Raw genomic sequence first — 15,816 nt, forward strand, 5'->3', positions numbered from 1 at the left:
CAAAAACAAACTACATTGTCACCAGAAGAGCAATACAAAATGTACAAGTGATATATTAAAATCATCTTTCCAGCTTGAATTTCAATGATGCATTGGGGCAACGATTTTGTGAGAAACATTTTCACCCTTAAATAAAGATTTTCTTAATTCCTTACCTGTGTGCTAATTAGATATCACCTTGTTTTCACATTAAACAGACTTCCACGTGGCGTTAATGTTTCCTGGTGTCAACCTGTATTATTTCAGTAGACATTGAAATGAGGATGCATCTTGCTGCCTTTCCAATGAAGCAAGTTTAATTTAGTAATAGGTGAAAAACCATCCTTACAAAGGTGTTAATCAGAGACTTGGCTTTGTGGACACTTTTCAGAGAACAAATTTGTTAGCATAAAAATAAAGCCAGAAAATGAAGAGCTGTTTAATCACTCAATTGGATTTTTTTGCCAGCATATTTCTTTTTCTCTGTAACCCACTGCTAAATTGTGCTTCCTAGCTGTTTTATAAAATCACTGAATCAAATCTAACTCTGATTACATCAGAGAAGGCCAGGTACCCTACACCATAAGAGGGGGGTTGAAATTTTGACTTGTCTACTTAAAGATCACCAAAATCTGATAACAAGGTCAATTACGTCCCTGGGTGGGATTGAACCACCAACCTTTTGGTTTATAGCCATACACACTAACTGATTGTGCCACAGAGACACTTTGCAAAAGTACATACTGACAAAGGCTAATAAGCATTCATCTAAAACGTTTCCTAGAAAAACTTTAAAAAGTCAATAATCTGGAGAGTTTTTGTAAGATGTTTCTTCCATCAACCAACGAAGAAACACATTGGTACTTTCCCATGATGAGTGAGTGCTTCAGGATCTATTGCACTTACATGTGCAGCAGAGTACAGCAATGGAAGCATGCTGGGCACATAACCCAGAGGTAGGCAGATTGAAACTATCCTCTGCTATATGCATTTTTTTTTTGTTAATTAAAGTAATCCAAAACTGGGATTGATATGTTGGCTCTTTTATTTTTACTTACAGTACAATAACTTTTACCATTTTAATTTGTTTTAATAGTATATTGACAGTATTGTTTTCTTTCAAAAATCCACTTAATTTTCTTTACCCTATTATTAAAATGGTAATTGACAAAAACAAACTACATTGTCACCAGAAGAGCAATACAAAATGTACAAGTGATATATTAAAATCATCTTTCCAGCTTGAATTTCAATGATGCATTGGGGCAACGATTTTGTGAGAAACATTTTCACCCTTAAATAAAGATTTTCTTAATTCCTTACCTGTGTGCTAATTAGATATCACCTTGTTTTCACATTAAACAGACTTCCACATGAGAAAGCAGCAAGGATGCAGTGGCGTTAATGTTTCCTGGTGTCAACCTGTATTATTTCAGTAGACATTGAAATGAGGATGCATCTTGCTGCCTTTCCAATGAAGCAAGTTTAATTTAGTAATAGGTTAAAAACCATCCTTACAAAGGTGTTAATCAGAGACTTGGCTTTGTGGACACTTTTCAGAGAACAAATTTGTTAGCATAAAAATAAAGCCAGAAAATTAAGAGCTGTTTAATCACTCAATTGGATTTTTTTTGCCAGCATATTTCTTTTTCTCTGCAACCCACTGCTAAATTGTGCTTCCTAGCTGTTTTTATAAAATCACTGAATCAAATCTAACTCTGATTACATCAGAGAAGGCCAGGTACCCTACACCAGAACAGGGGGATTTGAAATTTTGACTTGTCTACTTAAAGATCACCAAAATCTGATAACAAGGTCAATTACGTCCCTGGGTGGGATTGAACCACCAACCTTTTGGTTAATAGCCGTGCACACTAACTGAATGCGCCACAAAGACACTTTGCAAAAGTCCTTACTGACAAAGGCTAATAAGCATTCATCTAAAACGTTTCCTAGAAAAACTTTAAAAAGTCAATAATCTGGAGAGTTTTTGTAAAATGTTTCTTCCATCAACCAACGAAGAAACACATTGGTACTTTCCCATGATGAGTGAGTGCTTCAGGATCTCTTGCACTTACATGTGCAGCAGAGTACAGCAATAGAAGCATGCTGGGCCCATAACCCAGCGGTAGGCAGATTGAAACTATCCTCTGCTATATGCATTTTTTTTTGTTAATTAAAGTAATCCAAAACTGGGATTGATATTTTGGCTCTTTTATTTTTACTTAAAGTACAATAACTTTTACCATTTTAATTTGTTTTAATAGTATATTGACAGTATTGTTTTCTTTCAAAAATCCACTTAATTTTCTTTACCCTATTATTAAAATGGTAATTGACAAAAACAAACTACATTGTCACCAGAAGAGCAATACAAAATGTACAAGTGATATATTAAAATCATCTTTCCAGCTTGAATTTCAATGATGCATTGGGGCAACGATTTTGTGAGAAACATCTTCACCCTTAAATAAAGATTTTCTTAATTCCTTACCTGTGTGCTAATTAGATATCACCTTGTTTTCACATTAAACAGACTTCCACATGAGAAAGCAGCAAGGATACAGTGGCGTTAATGTTTCCTGGTGTCAACCTGTATTATTTCAGTAGACATTGAATTGAGGATGCATCTTGCTGCCTTTCCAATGAAGCAAGTTTAATTTAGTAATAGGTGAAAAACCATCCCTACAAAGGTGTTAATCAGAGACTTGGCTTTGTGGACACTTTTCAAAGAACAAATTTGTTAGCATAAAAATAAAGCCAGAAAATGAAGAGCTGTTTAATCACTCAATTGGATTTTTTTTGCCAGCATATTTCTTTTTTCTGCAACCCACTGCTAAATTGTGCTTCCTAGCTGTTTTTATAAAATCACTGAATCAAATCTAACTACATCAGAGAAGGCCAGGTACCCTACACCATAACAGGGGGTTTGAAATTTTGACTTGTCTACTTAAAGATCCCCAAAATCTGATAACAAGGTCAATTACGTCCCTGGTTGGGATTGAACCACCAACCTTTTGGTTAGTAGCCGGACACACTAACCGATTGCGCCACAGAGACACTTCCCAAAAAGTACATACTGACAAAGGCTAATAAGCATACATCTAGAACGTTTCCTAGAAAAACTTTAAAAAGTCAATAATCTGGAGAGTTTTTGTAAAATGTTTCTTCCATCAACCAACGAAGAAACACATTGGTACTTTCCCATGATGAGTGAGTGCTTCAGGATCTCTTGCACTTACATGTGCAGCAGAGTACTGCAATGGAAGCATGCTTGGCCCATAACCCAGAGGTAGGCAGATTGAAACTATCCTTTGCTATATGCATTTTTTTTTGTTAATTTAAGTAATCAAAACTGGGATTGATATTTTTGCTCTTTTATTTTTACTTGAAGTACAATAACTTTTACCATTTTAATTTGTTTGAATAGTATATTGACAGTATAGTTTTCTTTAAAAAATCCACTTAATTTTCTTTACCCTATTATTAAAAGGGTAATTGACAAAAACAAACTACATTGTCACCAGAAGAGCAATACAAAATGTACAAGTGATATATTAAAATCATCTTTCCAGCTTGAATTTCAATGATGCATTGGGGCAACGATTTTGTGAGAAACATTTTCACCCTTAAATAAAGATTTTCTTAATTCCTTACCTGTGTGCTAATTAGATATCACCTTGTTTTCACATTAAACAGACTTCCACATGAGAAAGCAGCAAGGATGCAGTGGCGTTAATGTTTCCTGGTGTCAACCTGTATTATTTCAGTAGACATTGAAATGAGGATGCATCTTGCTGCCTTTCCAATGAAGCAAGTTTAATTTAGTAATAGGTTAAAAACCATCCTTACAAAGGTGTTAATCAGAGACTTGGCTTTGTGGACACTTTTCAGAGAACAAATTTGTTAGCATAAAAATAAAGCCAGAAAATTAAGAGCTGTTTAATCACTCAATTGGATTTTTTTTGCCAGCATATTTCTTTTTCTCTGCAACCCACTGCTAAATTGTGCTTCCTAGCTGTTTTTATAAAATCACTGAATCAAATCTAACTCTGATTACATCAGAGAAGGCCAGGTACCCTACACCAGAACAGGGGGATTTGAAATTTTGACTTGTCTACTTAAAGATCACCAAAATCTGATAACAAGGTCAATTACGTCCCTGGGTGGGATTGAACCACCAACCTTTTGGTTAATAGCCGTGCACACTAACTGAATGCGCCACAAAGACACTTTGCAAAAGTCCTTACTGACAAAGGCTAATAAGCATTCATCTAAAACGTTTCCTAGAAAAACTTTAAAAAGTCAATAATCTGGAGAGTTTTTGTAAAATGTTTCTTCCATCAACCAACGAAGAAACACATTGGTACTTTCCCATGATGAGTGAGTGCTTCAGGATCTCTTGCACTTACATGTGCAGCAGAGTACAGCAATAGAAGCATGCTGGGCCCATAACCCAGCGGTAGGCAGATTGAAACTATCCTCTGCTATATGCATTTTTTTTTGTTTATTTAAGTAATCCAAAACTGGGATTGATATTTTGGCTCTTTTATTTTTACTTAAAGTACAATAACTTTTACCATTTTAATTTGTTTTAATAGTATATTGACAGTATTGTTTTCTTTCAAAAATCCACTTAATTTTCTTTACCCTATTATTAAAATGGTAATTGACAAAAACAAACTACATTGTCACCAGAAGAGCAATACAAAATGTACAAGTGATATATTAAAATCATCTTTCCAGCTTGAATTTCAATGATGCATTGGGGCAACGATTTTGTGAGAAACATTTTCACCCTTAAATAAAGATTTTCTTAATTCCTTACCTGTGTGCTAATTAGATATCACCTTGTTTTCACATTAAACAGACTTTCACATGAGAAAGCAGCAAGGATGCAGTGGCGTTAATGTTTCCTGGTGTCAACCTGTATTATTTCAGTAGACATTGAAATGAGGATGCATCTTGCTGCCTTTCCAATGAAGCAAGTTTAATTTAGTAATAGGTGAAAAACCATCCCTACAAATGTGTTAATCAGAGACTTGGCTTTGTGGACACTTTTCAGAGAACAAATTTGTTAGCATAAAAATAAAGCCAGAAAATGAAAAGCTGTTTAATCACTCAATTGGATTTTTTTTGCCAGCATATTTCTTTTTCTCTGCAACCCACTGCTAAATTGTGCTTCCTAGCTGTTTTTATAAAATCACTGAATCAAATCTAACTACATCAGAGAAGGCCAGGTACCCTACACCATAACAGGGGGTTTGAAATTTTGACTTGTCTACTTAAAGATCACCAAAATCTGATAACAAGGTCAATTACGTCCCTGGGTGGGATTGAACTACCAACCTTTTGGTTAATAGCCGTGCACACTAACTGATTGCGCCACAAAGACACTTTGCAAAAGTGCATACTGACAAAGGCTAATAAGCATTCATCTAGAACGTTTCCTAGAAAAACTTTAAAAAGTCAATAATCTGGAGAGTTTTTGTAAGATGTTTCTTCCATCAACCAACGAAGAAACACATTGGTACTTTCCCATGATGACTGAGTGCTTCAGGATCTCTTGCACTTACATGTGCAGCAGAGTACTGCAATGGAAGCATGCTGGGCCCATAACCCAGAGGTAGGCAGATTGAAACTATCCTTTGCTATATGCATTTTTTTTGTTCATTTAAGTAATCAAAACTGGGATTGATATTTTTGCTCTTTTATTTTTACTTAAAGTACAATAACTTTTACCATTTTAATTTGTTTTAATAGTATATTGACAGTATAGTTTTCTTTAAAAAATCCACTTAATTTTCTTTACCCTATTATTAAAAGGGTAATTTACAAAAACAAACTACATTGTCACCAGAAGAGCAATACAAAATGTACAAGTGATATATTAAAATCATCTTTCCAGCTTGAATTTCAATGATGCATTGGGGCAACGATTTTGTGAGAAACATCTTCACCCTTAAAAAAAAAGATTTTCTTAATTCCTTACCTGTGTGCTAATTAGATATCACCTTGTTTTCACATTAAACAGACTTCCACATGAGAAAGCAGCAAGGATGCAGTGGCGTTGATGTTTCCTGGTGTCAACCCGTATTATTTCAGTAGACATTGAAATGAGGATGCATCTAGCTGCCTTTCCAATGAAGCAAATTTAATTTAGTAATAGGTGAAAAACCATCCCTACAAATGTGTTAATCAGAGACTTGGCTTTGTGGACACTTTTCAGAGAACAAATTTGTTAGCATAAAAATAAAGCCAGAAAATGAAAAGCTGTTTAATCACTCTATTGGATTTTTTTGCCAGCATATTTCTTTTTCTCTGCAACCCACTGCTAAATTGTGCTTCCTAGCTGTTTTTATAAAATCACTGAATCAAATCTAACTCTGATTACATCAGAGAAGGCCAGGTACCCTACACCATAAGAGGGGGTTTGAAATTTTGACTTGTCTACTTAAAGATCACCAAAATCTGATAACAAGGTCAATTACATGCCTGGGTGGGATTGAACCACCAACCTTTTGGTTTATAGCCGTACACAATAACTGATTGTGCCACAGAGACACTTTGCAAAAGTACTTACTGACATAGGCTAATAAGCATTCATCTAAAACGTTTCCTAGAAAAACTGTAAAAAGTCAATAATCTGGAGAGTTTTTGTAAGATGTTTCTTCCATCCACCAACAAAGAAACACATTGGTACTTTCCCATGATGAGTGAGTGCTTCAGGATCTCTTGCACTTACATGTGCAGCAGAGTACTGCAATGGAAGCATGCTGGGCCCATAACCCAGAGGTAGGCAGATTAAAACTATCCTCTGCTATATGCATTTTTTTTGTTAATTAAAGTAATCCAAAACTGGGATTGATATTTTTGCTCTTTTATTTTTCATTAAAGTACAATAACTTTTACCATTTTAATTTGTTTTAATAGTATATTGAAAGTATTGTTTTCTTTTAAAAATCCACTTAATTTTCTTTACCCTATTATTAAAATGGTAATTGACAAAAACAAACTACATTGTCACCAGAAGAGCAATACAAAATGTACAAGTGATATATTAAAATCATCTTTCCAGCTTGAATTTCAATGATGCTTTGGGGCAACGATTTTGTGAGAAACATTTTCACCCTTAAATAAAGATTGTCTTAATTCCTTACCTGTGTGCTAATTAGATATCACCTTGTTTTCACATTAAACAGACTTCCACATGAGAAAGCAGCAAGGATGCAGTGGCGTTGATGTTTCCTGGTGTCAACCCGTATTATTTCAGTAGACATTGAAATGAGGATGCATCTAGCTGCCTTTCCAATGAAGCAAATTTAATTTAGTAATAGGTGAAAAACCATCCCTACAAATGTGTTAATCAGAGACTTGGCTTTGTGGACACTTTTCAGAGAACAAATTTGTTAGCATAAAAATAAAGCCAGAAAATGAAAAGCTGTTTAATCACTCTATTGGATTTTTTTGCCAGCATATTTCTTTTTCTCTGCAACCCACTGCTAAATTGTGCTTCCTAGCTGTTTTTATAAAATCACTGAATCAAATCTAACTCTGATTACATCAGAGAAGGCCAGGTACCCTACACCATAAGAGGGGGTTTGAAATTTTGACTTGTCTACTTAAAGATCACCAAAATCTGATAACAAGGTCAATTACATGCCTGGGTGGGATTGAACCACCAACCTTTTGGTTTATAGCCGTACACAATAACTGATTGTGCCACAGAGACACTTTGCAAAAGTACTTACTGACATAGGCTAATAAGCATTCATCTAAAACGTTTCCTAGAAAAACTGTAAAAAGTCAATAATCTGGAGAGTTTTTGTAAGATGTTTCTTCCATCCACCAACAAAGAAACACATTGGTACTTTCCCATGATGAGTGAGTGCTTCAGGATCTCTTGCACTTACATGTGCAGCAGAGTACTGCAATGGAAGCATGCTGGGCCCATAACCCAGAGGTAGGCAGATTAAAACTATCCTCTGCTATATGCATTTTTTTTGTTAATTAAAGTAATCCAAAACTGGGATTGATATTTTTGCTCTTTTATTTTTCATTAAAGTACAATAACTTTTACCATTTTAATTTGTTTTAATAGTATATTGAAAGTATTGTTTTCTTTTAAAAATCCACTTAATTTTCTTTACCCTATTATTAAAATGGTAATTGACAAAAACAAACTACATTGTCACCAGAAGAGCAATACAAAATGTACAAGTGATATATTAAAATCATCTTTCCAGCTTGAATTTCAATGATGCTTTGGGGCAACGATTTTGTGAGAAACATTTTCACCCTTAAATAAAGATTTTCTTAATTCCTTACCTGTGTGCTAATTAGATATCACCTTGTTTTCACATTAAACAGACTTCCACATGAGAAAGCAGCAAGGATGCAGTGGCGTTAATGTTTCCTGGTGTCAACCTGTATTATTTCAGTAGACATTGAAATGAGGATGCATCTTGCTGCCTTTCCAATGAAGCAAGTTTAATTTAGTAATAGGTGAAAAAAAACCATCCTTACAAAGGTGTTAATCAGAGACTTGGCTTTGTGGAAACTTTTCAGAGAACAAATTTGTTAGCATAAAAATAAAGCCAGAAAATGAAGAGCTGTTTAATCACTCAAATGGATTTTTTTGCCAGCATATTTCTTTTTCTCTGCAACCCACTGCTAAATTGTGCTTCCTAGCTGTTTTTATAAAATCACTGAATCAAATCTAACTCTGATTACATCAGAGAAGGCCAGGTACCCTACACCATAAGAGGGGGTTTGAAATTTTGACTTGTCTACTTAAAGATCACCAAAATCTGATAACAAGGTCAATTACGTCCCTGGGTGGGATTGAACCACCAACCTTTTGGTTAATAGCCATACACACTAACTGATTGCGCCACAGAGACACTTTGCAAAAGTCCATACTGACAAAGGCTAATAAGCATTCATCTAAAACGTTTCCTTGAAAAATTTTAAAAAGTCAATAATCTGGAGAGTTTTTGTAAGATGTTTCTTCCATCAACCAACGAAGAAACACATTGGTACTTTCCCATGATGAGAGAGTGCTTCAGGATCTCTTGCACTTACATGTGCAGCAGAGTACAGCAATGGAAGCATGCTGGGCCCATAACCCAGCGGTAGGCAGATTGAAACTATCCTTTGCTATATGCATTTTTTTTGTTAATTTAAGTAATCAAAACTGGGATTGATATTTTTGCTCTTTTATTTTTACTTGAAGTACAATAACTTTTACCATTTTAATTTGTTTGAATAGTATATTGACAGTATAGTTTTCTTTAAAAAATCCACTTAATTTTCTTTACCCTATTATTAAAAGGGTAATTGACAAAAACAAACTACATTGTCACCAGAAGAGCAATACAAAATGTACAAGTGATATATTAAAATCATCTTTCCAGCTTGAATTTCAATGATGCATTGGGGCAACGATTTTGTGAGAAACATCTTCACCCTTAAATAAAGATTTTCTTAATTCCTTACCTGTGTGCTAATTAGATATCACCTTGTTTTCACATTAAACAGACTTCCACATGAGAAAGCAGCAAAGATGCAGTGGCGTTAATGTTTCCTGGTGTCAACCTGTATTATTTCAGTAGAAATTGAAATGAGGATGCATCTTGCTGCCTTTCCAATGAAGCAAGTTTAATTTAGTAATAGGTGAAAAACCATCCCTACAAAGGTGTTAATCAGAGACTTGGCTTTGTGGACACTTTTCAGAGAACAAATTTGTTAGCATAAAAATAAAGCCAGAAAATGAAGAGCTGTTTAATCACTCAATTGGATTTTTTTTGCCAGCATATTTCTTTTTCTCTGCAACCCACTGCTAAATTGTGCTTCCTATCTGTTTTTATGAAATCCTTGAATCAAATCTAACTCTGATTACATCAGAGAAGGCCAGGTACCCTACACCATAACAGGGGGTTTGAAATTTTGACTTGTCTACTTAAAGATCACCAAAATCTGATAACAAGGTCAATTACGTCCCTGGGTGGGATTAAATCACCAACCTTTTGGTTAGTAGCCAGACACACTAACCAATTGCGCCACAGAGACACTTTGTAAAAATTACATACTGACAAAGGCTAATAAGCATACATCTAGAACGTTTCCTAGAAAAACTTTAAAAAGTCAATAATCTGGAGAGTTTTTGTAAGATGTTTCTTCCATCAACCAACGAAGAAACACATTGGTACTTTCCCATGATGAGTGAGTGCTTCAGGATCTCTTGCACTTATATGTGCAGCAGAGTACTGCAATGGAAGCATGCTGGGCCCATAACCCAGAGGTAGGCAGATTGAAACTATCCTCTACTATATGCATTTTTTTTGTTAATTAAAGTAATCCAAAACTGGGATTGATATTTTTGCTCTTTTATTTTTCATTAAAGTACAATAACTTTTACCATTTTAATTTGTTTTAATAGTATATTGAAAGTATTGTTTTCTTTTAAAAATCCACTTAATTTTCTTTACCCTATTATTAAAATGGTAATTGACAAAAACAAACTACATTGTCACCAGAAGAGCAATACAAAATGTACAAGTGATATATTAAAATCATCTTTCCAGCTTGAATTTCAATGATGCATTGGGGCAACGATTTTGTGAGAAACATTTTCACCCTTAAATAAAGATTTTCTTAATTCCTTACCTGTGTGCTAATTAGATATCACCTTGTTTTCACATTAAACAGACTTCCACATGAGAAAGCAGCAAGGATGCAGTGGCGTTAATGTTTCCTGGTGCCAACCTGTATTATTTCAGTAGACATTGAAATGAGGATGCATCTTGCTGCCTTTCCAATGAAGCAAGTTTAATTTAGTAATAGGTGAAAAACCATCCTTACAAAGGTGTTAATCAGAGACTTGGCTTTGTGGAAACTTTTCAGAGAACAAATTTGTTAGCATAAAAATAAAGCCAGAAAATGAAGAGCTGTTTAATCACTCAATTGGATTTTTTTGCCAGCATATTTCTTTTTCTCTGCAACCCACTGCTAAATTGTGCTTCCTAGCTGTTTTTATAAAATCACTGAATCAAATCTAACTCTGATTACATCAGAGAAGGCCAGGTACCCTACACCATAACAGGGGGTTTGAAATTTTGACTTGTCTACTTAAAGATCACCAAAATCTGATAACAAGGTCAATTACGTCCCTGGGTGGGATTGAATCACCAACCTTTTGGTTAGTAGCCAGACACACTAACCAATTGCGCCACAGAGACACTTTGTAAAAATTACATACTGACAAAGGCTAATAAGCATACATCTAGAACGTTTCCTAGAAAAACTTTAAAAAGTCAATAATCTGGAGAGTTTTTGTAAGATGTTTCTTCCATCAACCAACGAAGAAACACATTGGTACTTTCCCATGATGAGTGAGTGCTTCAGGATCTCTTGCACTTATATGTGCAGCAGAGTACTGCAATGGAAGCATGCTGGGCCCATAACCCAGAGGTAGGCAGATTGAAACTATCCTCTACTATATGCATTTTTTTTGTTAATTAAAGTAATCCAAAACTGGGATTGATATTTTTGCTCTTTTATTTTTCATTAAAGTACAATAACTTTTACCATTTTAATTTGTTTTAATAGTATATTGAAAGTATTGTTTTCTTTTAAAAATCCACTTAATTTTCTTTACCCTATTATTAAAATGGTAATTGACAAAAACAAACTACATTGTCACCAGAAGAGCAATACAAAATGTACAAGTGATATATTAAAATCATCTTTCCAGCTTGAATTTCAATGATGCATTGGGGCAACGATTTTGTGAGAAACATTTTCACCCTTAAATAAAGATTTTCTTAATTCCTTACCTGTGTGCTAATTAGATATCACCTTGTTTTCACATTAAACAGACTTCCACATGAGAAAGCAGCAAGGATGCAGTGGCGTTAATGTTTCCTGGTGCCAACCTGTATTATTTCAGTAGACATTGAAATGAGGATGCATCTTGCTGCCTTTCCAATGAAGCAAGTTTAATTTAGTAATAGGTGAAAAACCATCCTTACAAAGGTGTTAATCAGAGACTTGGCTTTGTGGAAACTTTTCAGAGAACAAATTTGTTAGCATAAAAATAAAGCCAGAAAATGAAGAGCTGTTTAATCACTCAATTGGATTTTTTTGCCAGCATATTTCTTTTTCTCTGCAACCCACTGCTAAATTGTGCTTCCTAGCTGTTTTTATAAAATCACTGAATCAAATCTAACTCTGATTACATCAGAGAAGGCCAGGTACCCTACACCATAAGAGGGGGTTTGAAATTTTGACTTGTCTACTTAAAGATCACCAAAATCTGATAACAAGGTCAATTACGTCCCTGGGTGGGATTGAACCACCAACCTTTTGGTTAATAGCCATACACACTAACTGATTGCGCCACAGAGACACTTTGCAAAAGTCCATACTGACAAAGGCTAATAAGCATTCATCTAAAACGTTTCCTTGAAAAATTTTAAAAAGTCAATAATCTGGAGAGTTTTTGTAAGATGTTTCTTCCATCAACCAACGAAGAAACACATTGGTACTTTCCCATGATGAGAGAGTGCTTCAGGATCTCTTGCACTTACATGTGCAGCAGAGTACAGCAATGGAAGCATGCTGGGCCCATAACCCAGCGGTAGGCAGATTGAAACTATCCTTTGCTATATGCATTTTTTTTGTTAATTTAAGTAATCAAAACTGGGATTGATATTTTTGCTCTTTTATTTTTACTTGAAGTACAATAACTTTTACCATTTTAATTTGTTTGAATAGTATATTGACAGTATAGTTTTCTTTAAAAAATCCACTTAATTTTCTTTACCCTATTATTAAAAGGGTAATTGACAAAAACAAACTACATTGTCACCAGAAGAGCAATACAAAATGTACAAGTGATATATTGAAATCATCTTTCCAGCTTGAATTTCAATGATGCATTGGGGCAACGATTTTGTGAGAAACATCTTCACCCTTAAATAAAGATTTTCTTAATTCCTTACCTGTGTGCTAATTAGATATCACCTTGTTTTCACATTAAACAGACTTCCACATGAGAAAGCAGCAAGGATGCAGTGGCGTTAATGTTTCCTGGTGTCAACCCGTATTATTTCAGTAGACATTGAAATGAGGATGCATCTTGCTGCCTTTCCAATGAAGCAAATTTAATTTAGTAATAGGTGAAAAACCATCCCTACAAATGTGTTAATCAGAGACTTGGCTTTGTGGACACTTTTCAGAGAACAAATTTGTTAGCATAAAAATAAAGCCAGAAAATGAAGAGCTGTTTAATCACTCAATTGGATTTTTTTGCCAGCATATTTCTTTTTCTCTGCAACCCACTGCTAAATTGTGCTTCCTAGCTGTTTTTATAAAATCACTGAATCAAATCTAACTCTGATTACATCAGAGAAGGCCAGGTACCCTACACCATAAGAGGGGGTTTGAAATTTTGACTTGTCTACTTAAAGATCACCAGAATCTGATAACAAGGTCAATTACGTGCCTGGGTGGGATTGAACCACCAACCTTTTGGTTTATAGCCGTACACACTAACTGATTGCGCCACAGAGACACTTTGCAAAAGTACTTACTGACATAGGCTAATAAGCATTCATCTAAAACGTTTCCTAGAAAAACTTTAAAAAGTCAATAATCTGGAGAGTTTTTGTAAGATGTTTCTTCCATCCACCAACAAAGAAACACATTGGTACTTTCCCATGATGAGTGAGTGCTTCAGGATCTCTTGCACTTACATGTGCAGCAGAGTACTGCAATGGAAGCATGCTGGGCCCATAACCCAGAGGTAGGCAGATTAAAACTATCCTCTGCTATATGCATTTTTTTTGTTAATTAAAGTAATCCAAAACTGGGATTGATATTTTTGCTCTTTTATTTTTCATTAAAGTACAATAACTTTTACCATTTTAATTTGTTTTAATAGTATATTGAAAGTATTGTTTTCTTTTAAAAATCCACTTAATTTTCTTTACCCTATTATTAAAATGGTAATTGACAAAAACAAACTACATTGTCACCAGAAGAGCAATTCAAAATGTACAAGTGATATATTAAAATCATCTTTCCAGCTTGAATTTCAATGATGCATTGGGGCAACGATTTTGTGAGAAACATTTTCACCCTTAAATAAAGATTTTCTTAATTCCTTACCTGTGTGCTAATTAGATATCACCTTGTTTTCACATTAAACAGACTTCCACATGAGAAAGCAGCAAGGATGCAGTGGCGTTAATGTTTCCTGGTGTCAACCTGTATTATTTCAGTAGACATTGAAATAAGGATGCATCTTGCTGCCTTCCAATGAAGCAAGTTTAATTTAGTAATAGGTGAAAAACCATCCTTACAAAGGTGTTAATCAGAGACTTGGCTTTGTGGAAACTTTTCAGAGAACAAATTTGTTAGCATAAAAATAAAGCCAGAAAATGAAGAGCTGTTTAATCACTCAATTGGATTTTTTTGCCAGCATATTTCTTTTTCTCTGCAACCCACTGCTAAATTGTGCTTCCTAGCTGTTTTTATAAAATCACTGAATCAAATCTAACTCTGATTACATCAGAGAAGGCCAGGTACCCTACACCATAAGAGGGGGTTTGAAATTTTGACTTGTCTACTTAAAGATCACCAAAATCTGATAACAAGGTCAATTACGTCCCTGGGTGGGATTGAACCACCAACCTTTTGGTTAATAGCCATACGCACTAACTGATTGCGCCACAGAGACACTTTGCAAAAGTCCATACTGACAAAGGCTAATAAGCATTCATCTAAAACGTTTCCTTGAAAAACTTTAAAAAGTCAATAATCTGGAGAGTTTTTGTAAGATGTTTCTTCCATCAACCAACGAAGAAACACATTGGTACTTTCCCATGATGAGTGAGTGCTTCAGGATCTCTTGCACTTACATGTGCAGCAGAGTACAGCAATGGAAGCATGCTGGGCCCATAACCCAGCGGTAGGCAGATTGAAACTATCCTTTGCTATATGCATTTTTTTTGTTAATTTAAGTAATCAAAACTGGGATTGATATTTTTGCTCTTTTATTTTTACTTGAAGTACAATAACTTTTACCATTTTAATTTGTTTGAATAGTATATTGACAGTATAGTTTTCTTTAAAAAATCCACTTAATTTTCTTTACCCTATTATTAAAAGGGTAATTGACAAAAACAAACTACATTGTCACCAGAAGAGCAATACAAAATGTACAAGTGATATATTAAAATCATCTTTCCAGCTTGAATTTCAATGATGCATTGGGGCAACGATTTTGTGAGAAACATCTTCACCCTTAAATAAAGATTTTCTTAATTCCTTACCTGTGTGCTAATTAGATATCACCTTGTTTTCACATTAAACAGACTTCCACATGAGAAAGCAGCAAGGATGCAGTGGCGTTAATGTTTCCTGGTGTCAACCTGTATTATTTCAGTAGAAATTGAAATGAGGATGCATCTTGCTGCCTTTCCAATGAAGCAAGTTTAATTTAGTAATAGGTGAAAAACCATCCCTACAAAGGTGTTAATCAGAGACTTGGCTTTGTGGACACTTTTCAGAGAACAAATTTGTTAGCATAAAAATAAAGCCAGAAAATGAAGAGCTGTTTAATCACTCAATTGGATTTTTTTTGCCAGCATATTTCTTTTTCTCTGCAACCCACTGCTAAATTGTGCTTCCTATCTGTTTTTATAAAATCACTGAATCAAATCTAACTCTGATTACATCAGAGAAGGCCAGGTACCCTACACCATAACAGGGGGTTTGAAAATTTGACTTGTCTACTTAAAGATCACCAAAATCTGATAACAAGGTCAATTA

At 34.7% G+C, this 15,816-nt stretch overlaps 1 non-coding gene across 1 annotated transcript; it reads right to left on the reverse strand.

Moving 5' to 3' along the window:
• Positions 1–630: 630 nt before the first annotated feature.
• On the reverse strand, positions 631–704 carry TRNAY-AUA (transfer RNA tyrosine (anticodon AUA)). The gene has a single exon. It is a non-coding gene; the product is annotated as a tRNA-Tyr (tRNA).
• Positions 705–15,816: the final 15,112 nt, after the last annotated feature.

This window comes from Pseudophryne corroboree, unplaced genomic scaffold (assembly GCF_028390025.1).
Source record: "Pseudophryne corroboree isolate aPseCor3 unplaced genomic scaffold, aPseCor3.hap2 scaffold_389, whole genome shotgun sequence".
Taxonomy (NCBI): domain Eukaryota; kingdom Metazoa; phylum Chordata; class Amphibia; order Anura; family Myobatrachidae; genus Pseudophryne; species Pseudophryne corroboree.